Source organism: Panthera uncia, chromosome E1 (genome assembly GCF_023721935.1).
Source record: "Panthera uncia isolate 11264 chromosome E1, Puncia_PCG_1.0, whole genome shotgun sequence".
NCBI lineage: Eukaryota > Metazoa > Chordata > Mammalia > Carnivora > Felidae > Panthera > Panthera uncia.
The window spans coordinates 45,271,559-45,282,919 of record NC_064814.1 but is presented as its reverse complement, the minus strand read 5'-3'; the positions used below and the strand labels follow the sequence as shown (position 1 = coordinate 45,282,919).

The 11,361-nt window shown below is 51.6% G+C and overlaps 1 protein-coding gene across 4 annotated transcripts in view; it reads right to left on the bottom strand.

Annotated features, from left to right (window-relative positions):
- RAP1GAP2 (RAP1 GTPase activating protein 2) overlaps nucleotides 1–11,361 on the bottom strand; it is a 190,580-nt gene that overhangs the window by 139,548 nt on the left and 39,671 nt on the right. The window lies entirely within an intron of this gene.

Sequence of the window (11,361 nt, the reverse complement as noted above, 5' to 3'; positions counted from 1 at the left end):
GCGCCGCCTGCTCCCAGCCCCTGCGCCCGCGCCCCGGCCCCCGGCCGCCCGCCTCTCATGGGCCCCGCCCCGCCTAGGTGCGCCCCGGGGGTCAGGTGACCGGGCGCTCACTTCCCGGCGACCTTCAGCGTCTCCTCGGAGCCCGCCGGGCAGCCGGCACCCGCTCCCCCAGCGCAGGCATTTCCAAGGCTCGCTCCGGGCGCGGCCCGGACGGGCGGCTCCGGGGCTCCGGCTCCGGCTCCGGCTCCGACGCGCCGCCCGCGCCGGGACCCCGCCCCGGTCCCGCCTCCCGTGCCCCGGCCCGGGCGCCCGGGCTGCGGGTGGTTCAGGCGGCCCGCTCGCGCTCAGCGCCCCCGGGGGCTCGGCGCCGCGATCGCCCTCCGCTCCGCGCCCCGGCTCCCTCCCCTCCCCTCCGGGCGGGCAACCGGGCCCCCCGCCCTTCTCTCGCCGCTCCCTCTCCGTCCCCTCCTCTGCGCTCCCCCGTCCCCGCCCCCGCTGGCGGGGCCCCGGGCTCCCTCCCCAGGCAAAGGCGGCTGACGCGCTCTCCCAGCCCGGCCCGCCGGGATACTTCTCCAATGCTGTCACTGTCTTTAAAACACAGGGAGAAAAAACATGCACCGAGACCAAACGCGCGTCCTCAGTCCGTTCGAAACCGCCTCCGTACGCGGGGACCGCCGCGGACCTCCCCCGGCCCAGGACCGGTTAGAAAGGGCACCCGGCACCCCGTGCCCGCCCTCCCGGCCTGAGAGAGGCCCCCGGGCGGTTTGACCCAGCGGGATGCTACCTCCTGCCTTTCCCCAAGTCCGGGAAAGGACTGTCGCGGGAAGCTGGAGGGGGCTATCCAGCATCGGCGCCTACCTGGGCTGGGGTCTGTCCCTCGGTTAACCTTTGTTTCCCCGGCCCTGGAAGTTTGACACAAAACGGGGTCAATGATCAATGTCAAAGCCGCTACACTCTGCCTCGCGTCCCAGGTTGCCAGGGGCGCCCACACCCCACCAGAACCTGCCCCCCCCCGCACACCCCGCGACAGTTCTTCCCTTTCTCCTGCATACCCCATGCAAGCTTCATCTTCGCTTCCGAACCGAAAGACAGAAGGTCACTGACCAGCCGCAGGGAAAGGGCCGTGGCCGAGTCCCTTATATGGGCAGGCCGGAGCGGCTCCAAAGCCCCACTCACTCACTTCCAAGCACTGCCTGGAAGCCTAGCCCCTTCGCACTTCGGGCAGAGGGCTGGAGGGAATTAAAATAAGCCATTAGTCCTTCTTTGGACACAGCCCTGTTGGGGCCAGAAAGGTCCCTGAGGCAAGTTGCCTTGTTGCGGGTTTTGTTGTTTTGTTTTTATTTTTAATATAGTCTGGTGTTCACGCAAGCACAGAGAATCAGGCAGGGAAGGGGACTCGGCTGGAGAGAGACAGGGCTACAAATGAATTCCTGGGCCTGAGGCCTCAACCCTGCCTCTCCAGTGGGCACAGTATCTTGCTGGCATTGGAGTTGGAGTGGACAGGAAGAAGCACCAGGGTGGTGCCAAAATGTGCCTGTTTTATTTATGAAGCATCCATTAGCGATGGCCTCGGCCCTCCTGGGCCTGCCTGGCTGGTGGGGCATCACAGAGATAGCCCTGGACATCTATTTATAGCCAGAGAGTGAGTGACCCAGGCCCCACCCCTGGGACCGAAGCTAGGCCTGCTGCTAGGAGAACACCAGTGGGGACCTGAGAATCAGTCTGGAAGAATGGGGAAATGAGTGTCCTCAGTGGGGAAGAGGGCAGAGCACAAGCACACGCAGCTCAGGGCTTCGGCTCTGGCAGAACACCAAGCTGACACGTTAGCTGATGGACTATTTCAGCTAGAGGGCACTGCGGGCACTGGGGGCACCAGCCACAGGTCCAGCCCAGCATGGGGTGTGTGCTCTATCCACCCACACACAGAAGAAAGCTGCATCTCAGTGCAAGGCCTGACCCCTTCCCAGGCAGGTGAGTATGGGTGGCTCCAGCCCATCCGCCACTGCCTGGGAGCTATTTCAGGTCAAGTGCATCAGTGGGCAACAGGGCCACTGGGATGCGATTAAGGCAAAAAATCTTTGCACCAAGTTGTCCCTCTTGTTCTAGGGTTCCAGGCATTCTCAGGTCCTCTGCAACCACAATGTTTCCAGCCCCGATGTGGCTGAAAACGCAAGGTTGTCCCTAAAAGACCAAACCTTGATCTGATTTCTGAGGCCCTAGAGGCAGAAGTTCCCCGAGGGTGAGGGAGCCCTTCCTTCGGCCCATACCCCACACCAAAACAGCAAAGCATAAGGAAACCCATCCATGGCAGACAATGCAGTGGCCATTTATGCTAGACTTCCCCATTCCACCAACATTCATTAAATACTTTGTGCAGAGAGACTAGGGTAAGTGAGAAATAGAAGACCATCCTTGCCCAAAACAAACAGGGCTAACACACATGACACCACAGATTAGGCCATTCACATACCACCTTCACAATTTTTTTGACTCAATTTCATACATATACCCTGTTATTTAGTTATTATTTTGCTTTAATTAGATCAACTCGCTTTTTTACCTGATTAATTTTAAAAGAAAACATTACCACCCTAAATGAAAATCTATTATCACTTGTCATTCATGCCATGAAAATAAATACAAACTTATTAAATTCTAGCTCAATACCATTGCCTGACAAAGGCTCTGAGCTTGAAGCACCTTCGTTAAAAGAGAAAAATAGGCAAGTGTCAGGTGTTGGCCACACGCTTGCTCCGAACAAAGATGTGGTCCTTAAAGAAATCACAAAGTTTGAAAGAGAATCGAAAGGAAACAATCTTCACATTAGTGACTCAAAGGTCTTCTAAGGCCACATCCTTGGGGCACTCTGGGGTGAACAGAGGAGGATGGACACCCAGATCGCAGCACTGGAAGTCAGGGCAGAGAAGGAGCCTCCCCGATCTCCACCACTCAGCAGTTTATTCCCAGCAGTGTCCCAGCTCACAGGACCTCAAAGGTCTGTTCCAGTCCACCCCCACCTCACCCCCAAGCCTGCAGCCCCTGGGAACAAAGTGCCAGGCAGCTGCCAACCTGGGTCTCTGCCCCAATCTGGGGAAACCCAAAGGCTGAGGAGGCCTGGGTGGGAGTAGGGGGAGGACACGACAGAGAAGTTAATCATGAACAGAGGGCAGACAGCTGCACAGCCCGTTCCTAAGGGGCCAGTGGGGTGAGACAGACAGACACGCATGCTTGGTCCTGAAGAAAAGGGCCTTCTGTGCCTGGGAACCCGCTCCAGGAGACACATCCGTGTGAACCTGGGAATCAGCCCCACTGATCAGCCAGTGCCACACTCCACCTCCGGCTCTGGTGCCTCCAGGGCTCTGCAAAATGACTGCAACCTTTCTTGGCTAGAACCGGGAGCAGATAGGCGGCTTTGGAGCCAGCAGGGTGGGGCCTTTCATGAAAACCAGACTTGTTTCAGATGACTTGCCCCTCCCCTTCTGCAGGGGACAGCGTCCCCTTCCTCCCTACGGATCACACAACCTTAGACCTGCTCAGGACAGGCCAGCACCCCCACTCTCTTATGCCTTTGGGGCGCACCCATATATACAGCAGCTTGGAGACATCACTCCGAAGCCCCTCTCAAGTCTCACTTCTGCAGAGAGAGCACTCACACCTGTGCTCTTTAGGCAAAGGGATGCCACTCATCCTTAGCAGGTACACCAGCGCCCCCTGCTGGGCCTTGTTACAGTTGCGTCTCTGGGATACCACCACAGGACAAAAACAGAAGAGGAAAGGGGATTTGGGGGGGCGTGGGGGGCAAGAGGGAAAGTGACAGAGGGAAAGAGAGAAGAAGGGGAGGAGGGAAAGACTGGGAAGGTCATTTGAGGTGTGGAAGCCATTTCTACTTGGAAAAGAGATGCAATAGGGGTCTTGGCCAACACCTAACACACACTCTCCTCCCAACTACTAACATCCCCTCTCAGAGCCCACTAGCAGCCCCTTAAAAGGGCCCGTGTCACCCCTACAGGGTCCTTCAGTGACAGCAACAGGTAATCCTCTGGCCAGGCTGGGAGGCCTCAAAGACCAGCCGTGGGAGCCCTGGCCCAGCCACACTTTCCTGGAGCCACACATTTCATACAAAACAGAGGATCTGCCTAGAAACTGGCTCAGATTTTGGAAACGGATCTTGGTGACTTGTGTGGCATTTCCGAGCTTCGGGGAAAGGAAACCATGCCTGAGGAAACCCACAGATCCCACTCAGTGGCGGGGATCCAGCCCTCAGGCTGCACATCATTTGGTACCTAGAGCCTGCCATGCGCGATGTCAATCAGACCTTTGCTGATTTTTTTGTTCAGGGGTTACAAAAAGGGGGGTAAAAGGCAGGTAGAAGGATGAGGAAAGTTCTTTATTCTTTGGGTTACCGACGGTATTTAAAATACTTCTTTTGGGTTCATTTATGGAATTTGAACCCATGAACCGAAGTGGCATGACAGTAATTTTTCCCACAGTAGAAACATTCAAAGGATTCTTCTGTGTGTGATACTTCTGATGAACATGAAGAAGCAAATTTTTCATGGAGACTGCCCAAGGGTCACTCCAGAGAATCAGGAGCGGACGAGGCTGAGGAGTGGGTAGCCTGCGGCACACTCCTCTCACACCCGGGGTCTCCTGGTCCCCACCTCACAGATTACCAAGCCTCCCCAGCTGTGGCCACCACTGAAGCCACTTCCGCTCTAAGGTTTTCTGGGGCTGAGTGGAAAAGAAGGAGGAAAGCTGTCCTTCCATAATATTAGCAACACTGCTTAGCAACATCTTTCCAAGCAAGAACCGGCAGACGCTCCAAAAACCTATTCTGTTTGAATCCACAAAGAACAGAGTGGTTTCTTATACATGTATTATTTATATACTATTTTATATACCCAGTCACGCCTTCTGTCTCTGGCTTCCTTGGGAAATGACGTATTACACCTAACTGAGACTTCCAGACAACTATAGCTTTGAGTAGCAAAACTTGTTGTTTGCTGGTTTGCTTTTATTGTAATAACCTTGACCGGAAATTTCTCTAAAAGTCTTAAGACTTTTGTCCTTTTTAAAAACAGGTTTAATATAACCTTTTCTTGGTGACTCAGAGCCATTATTATCAATAGTAACCACTGTATTGTGCTAAAACTCAGTTTTGAACAGTCCACTAAGGTGAGGGCTCATCTGTCCCTATAATTAATGACCCCAAACAGCTGTGGCGCAAAGATACCACAGTGCAGGAATAAAAACTCAAAGTCCTCGTAGTCAGAAAAATCTACACCTTTTATTATCTGTGTGGCCGTGGGCCAGAAATTTAACCTGAGCCTCAGTTCTGTCGTCTGTAAAATGGGAATAACAACAGTGCCACCCTCTTAGGGTTCCTGCAAGAATTAAAGAGCATACGTAGTTCACACAAAGACCTGTATGAAAATGTTCATAGTAGCTTTATTCAAAACGGACAGTCCGGGGTGCCTGGCTGGCTCAATCTGAAGAGCATGCGACTCTTGATCTCTCGGTTGTGAGTTCGAGCCCTACCTTGGGTGTAGAGATTACTTAGAAGTAAATACATAAACTTCAGGGTGCCTGGGTGACTCAATCAGTTGAGCATCTGACTTCCACTCAGGTCATGATCTCACAGCTCGTGGGTTCCAGCCCCATGTCAGGCTGGTGGCACAGAGCCTGCTTCAGATTCTCTGTCTCCCTCTCTCTCTACCTGCCTCCCTCCCTTTCTCTCTCTCTCTCTCATTCTCTCCCTCAAAAATAAATAAACACCGGTGTGCCTGGGTGGCTCAGTCAGTTAAGCGTCCGACTCTTGGTTTCAGCTCAGGTCATGATCTCACAGTTTCGTGAGTCTGAGTCCCGAGTTCGGCTCTGGGCTGGCAGCACAAAGCCTGCTTGGGATTCTCTCTCTCTCCCTCTCTCGCTGCCCCTCCCCAACTTGTGTTGTCTCTGTCTCTCTCAAAATAAATGAATAAACTTTTAAAAGTTTTTTTTAGGGGCACCTGGGTGGCTCAGTCGGTTGAGCGTCTGACTTCGGCTCAGGTCATGATCTCACGGTCCGTGGGTCCGAGCCCCGTGTCAGGCTCTGTGCTGACAGCATAGAGCCTGGAGCCTGCTTCAAATTCTGTGTCTCCCTCTCTCTCTGCACCTCCCCCGCTCATGCTCTGTCTCTCTCTCTCTCCTTCAAAAAATAAATTTTTAAAAAAAGCATTAAAAGTTTTTTTTTAAAAGATAAAGACATAAACTTCAAAATGGACAGTCCATCTACAAACTGTGAAATATTCACACCATGGAATACCACTTAGTAATAAAAAGGAACAGAATAGCAATACATACAACAACATGGATGAATTTCTAAAACATTATGCTGAGTTAAAAAAGCTAGATACCAAAAAAAATGTATGATTCCATTTATATGAAGCTCTAAAACAATCTAAGGTGCCAAAATTAGGACAGTAGTTGCCTCTGGGGGTAAGAGATTTTCTGGAGACAGAAATGTTCTGTATCAGGATAGGGTGGTGGAATCCATTTGTCCAAAATGTATAATTGAAATTTGTGCATTTCAACATGTGTAAATTTTACCCCCAAAAAACTGAAATTAATAGTAACAGCCACAGGTGCGCCTGGGTGGCTCAGTCGGTTAAGGGTCTGACTCCATTTCAGCTCAGGTCATGATCTCATGGTTTGTGGGATTGAGCCCCGTGTTGGGCTCTGCACTGGCAGCATGGATGGAGTCTGCTTGGGATTCTCTGTCTCCCTCTGTCTTTGCTTTTCCCCCTGTGTCCACGAGCACGCACATGCTCTCACTCTCTCTCAAAAATAAATATTAAAAAAAATAGTAACAGCAATAATAATAGAGTGGTAAAATACAGAGAGAACAGCAAAAATATAGAGAGGTCTCAATGACCAAGAAGAGGGCAAAATGTTGAGAACTGCTGGGGGTACTATTCTATTTACTTTGTATGTGCTTGACATTGTCCGTAACAAAAAAGTAAAAGAAAATGTTCATAGTGGGGGGGGGGAAATAAAGATTAATTGATTATCTCTGGGAGTATGATGGGGTTTTTTTAATGTTTATTTATTGGGGGGGGGGGGGGGGGCGGGAGAGGGAGGGAGAGAGAGAATCTCAAGCAGGCTCCACATCACTAGCACAGAGCCCTAGGTGGAGTTCAATCTCATGAACCATGAGGTCATGACCTGAGCCAAAATCAAGAGTCGGACACTCAACCAACTGAGCCACTCAAGCGCCCCAGTATGATGGTTTTTATTATTGTATTTGTATTTTTCTATTTACAAATTTATAAGGACTATGCATTAACTTTATTTTTTTATTTTTTCTTTTTTTGAGAGAGAGAGTACATGTGAGTGTGGGAAGGGCAGAGAGAGAGTGGGACAGAGGATCCAAAGCTGGCTCGGTGCTGACAACAGACAGCCACATGTGGGGCTTGAACTCACAAACCTCATGACCTGAGCCCAAGTCAGATGCTTAACCAACAGGGCCACCTAGGTGCCCCAATTTTTTATTTTATTTTCAAGAGAGAAAGAGAGCTTGTAAGTGGGGGAGAGAGGCAGGGGAGAGAGAGACAGAGACAGAAGAGAAAGGGAGAATCAATCTTAAGCAGGTTCCACGCCCAGCACCGAGCCCGACATGGGGCTCAATCCCACACCTCTGGGATCATGACCTGAGCCAAAACCGAAAGTCTGACGCTCAACCAACAGAGCCACCCCGGTGCCCTGCACTGTACTGCTTTGAGTCCTCGCTTGGAGACTGTTCACAGGGAAAGCAAATAACTAAGCTTGACAAAAATTAGGATGAGTGTGAGTGTGAGAAGTAAGGGAGATGATTCGTTCTGAGAAATACCAAATAAAAGCTGTGCTGTCTCATTAACAATAGGTTTACAACCTATTGGAAATAGGTACAAATCACCCCCGACACACACACAATGGAGTCCCAAACCCTTAGACACTTCCTTTCTGGTTCTTCTTCCCCTTTCCGCTTCGAGGACATATTTTTGCAGGCTTATTTTTGCGGCTTTGCAATGAGCATGCACCAAAGAACAAAGGAAGGAGGGACTGAAAGTCTCTGCATCACCTCAGGAAATGTACCTTTGTTCCAATCAGACTACTTTTTGCCTGACGTGGGCATAGTACTCAGTCAATGAAGAACCGGGGGAGGGATTTGCATGCTGGGAGATAAACTGTCTGCTGTAACTGCCCTGAGTGTGCCTGTCCATCAGATATCCGCTTCTGCAAGAACGTTGATTAAAGCCTCACTTCACTGTGCTCCGAGTCTCTGCGCCCCTCCTTTGATTGGTCCACGGGCTTATTTCTAACAGTGAGCACCTGAGGAGTGTACTTTCTGACCCTTACTTTAATTTTTTTTTTAATGTTTACTTATTTTTGAGAGAGAGGGGGAGAGAGACAGAGAACGAACAGGGGAGAGGAGGAGAGAGAGGGAGACACAGAATCCAAAGCAGGCTCTGGGCTCTGAGCTGTCAGCACAGAGCCCAACACAGAGCTCGAACTCACAACTGTGAGATCAAGACCGGAGCTGAAGTCACTTAACCGACTGAGCCACCCAGGCGCCCCATTTTTTTTTAATTTTTTTTTTTTTAATGTTTTGACACTTACTCTAGAACCTCTCTTTGGCTCCCTTTTTGCTTCTGACTTGCACTCATTTGCCAGATGCAAGAGTCTTTAAGGAGACCGAGGCACTGCTATGTACAAGCAGGCAACTGTTTAACTGATACACACACAGACACCCTCGGTTCATGCTAGAATTTAGGTGCCCACGCAGTCTGCATTCCCTGCACGCTCCACCAGGGTGTGTGTGTGTGTGTGTGCGCGCATGCGTGTGCACGTGTGCGTGTACAGGGATGACATCCCAAGCACAGTGTGCAAGCTGGTACCAGACCAGGCAGGGGCACCAACTTCACCTCTGGGTCAACAATAGGAGGATCCCTGTGCAGACTGCAGACAGCTCACGCGCCCGGTCAACCAGAAAATTCATAGGTTATGGCCCCGTCTACATGATTCCTGATAAATCTTCATTTTTTGTTTCTGTTGTCTGAACTAATCTCTTGCTTCTCTGGGATGGATACTCCTTTCTAGAGGAAATTGCCCCCATTGGTGGGTGTAATCAAAGCTTTTCTGCTCAGCTGAAAGGCGGCTCCCTCACAATGGACCCAGGACTGGAACTCACTGACGTGTTAACAGCTCTTTCCCACTCTGACATTAAGTCCTCTTAGCCTCAAAGACAAACACGAAGCTGATCTTCCTTGTTGAAACAGATTCCCTGAGCTTCGCCCCCACTCCCCACTGGGGCCCAGCCCTGAGGGTCCCGCTGAGCAGCTGTGTCTGCACTTGGCACACTTTCTACCAGGCCAGCTTTCTGGGGCCCTTCCACTCTTTCCGTTGGGAAAGTCCTTCCAGCTGTCTAGCCTGTGTTACTCCTGTTGTCATCTAAGCTCTTTTGATACTCAACACCCCTTCACCCTTAGGGAGAACCTCACTTAGTTCCCACCCTCTTCACCCTCACCCCCCCCAAGTCCCAGAGCAGCTTTCAAAACAGGGCACCGGCCGTGTTCCTTTTACCCGAAGCTCTAAATTCTTTGCTTCCAACCATTTCTCCCCCCCCCGCCCCGCCCCAGCCCCCTTCACTCAGTCAGTCACAAGGCAGAATCAGGGGCTGCATGGGTCACAAATGATGGGTTGCAGCTAATAACTGAAGGACCAAAGTTTCCCAATTATTCCCTTCTTCTTAATAGATTAGAGCAGTTTCAAGGTTATGGGGACCCGAGCTCAAGAGCCAGCTTTGTGTGAACACCATCCATCAAGCCTGTCATGGCAGGGAACATGTAGGGAAGCATGTCCTAGGATAGTCTTCAGGCAAAGCCGTCAGTGACCTTCGTGTGGCCCCATGTCAGCTATGAGAATGACTCCCTTCATGATGCTGGGAGAACAGGGGTCTGGAGCAGAAACAGTTGCAACCCACTCGGCCCCCGCGAGGCAGGGAGATGGACCAAAGTAAGTGCAGGCAGGACAATTAATTGAGAGTGTAATGTAGCCGAAGGATCCAATGGGGAAATTAACAGAGCTGTTTTCTCAGCTGCTGATCTGCCCCAAAAGAATGCCCCCTCCCCAGAGAGGCCGTCCTTGAGCACTCACCTAGAGCACATCCCTCGGTTACTGTGCATCTGGCTGGGTTTTGTTTTTTTTAATTGATTTGTCTGTTTACTTGTTTTTTGGTCTTTTTGTCCCAGCGGCATGTAAACCCTGTAGAGGCAGACACTGTGTATGTCTCAGACATCGCCACCACTTCCCCTCACCCCACCCTGCACCCAGAATGGCATCTGACACACTCTAACGCTCAGGAAACATTATTGGAACAGAGGAAGGAGGGGAGGAAGGGGAAAAGGAGGGGTTTAAGAAGGAAGTAAGGAAGGGTACCCCGCCAGGAGGACCCTGCATCCTGGAGTCTGAGCTTCCCTGGCCCCAGAAGACCTTTATTTAGGCTTTTGACTTGACAAAGCTGGTTTGGCTATAGGGGAAGGCAGAGCCCTGAGGTCCCAGGGATGGAAACCCACCCTTCCCCCACTCACAAACTCAGATGAGGTGCAAAAACTCAGGAGGGGTGGCTAAAAGGATGTCTCCTTAGGGCCCTGCCCCAACTTAGTGCTGCCCTGTGAGTCTAGCAACTGTAAGGCAGTGGCTCCAACTCCAAGGTCTCTTTCACAGCACCTGAAAGCCACCCCAGCTTTTAGACAACCCTAGGGAGGGGAGGGCTCCAAAAATACTGTATTTCCTGCCAACCCCAGAGGGATTTTTTTAAAGTATTTTTAGAAAAATAAGCGTGTAACTTCTTTCACACCCAAGCGTGGAAAGTCAAATCCCTACCTGTTACCCAAACGTGGGCCCCAAATTCAGACTGAGTTTGTTCAGTGTTGGCCCTGACCAGCTGCCGACCTAGACAGGTCCCTCCCCCAACTGTGAAAACGGGAAGGATACGAATACCACCACCACCCCACCCCACCCAGTTGTGGAGTGAATGTTCACAGCAGGGCCTTCCTGACCTCAGGCTGGGGAGAGGTTTGACAGTCACACCTGTTCAGAGCCCAACTGTACAGGGTGCTGCCACAGGCCCCCCGCCCCTCCCCCAAGTCTCTGAGGGCTTTAAGAAATGTGGTGGGGGCAGGAGGGCCAGGAGAGAAGGGAGACGGGAAAGGTCGCGCCCCCAGGAGTCACCGTGCCCATGCCCTGGGGAAGCTGTAGCTCTTCTGGGCTGGGGCTGGGACTTCTCAGAAGTCACATCTGTCACTGCCCATGAATATACACCTGCTTCCTGTTCTGTCTTAAGGA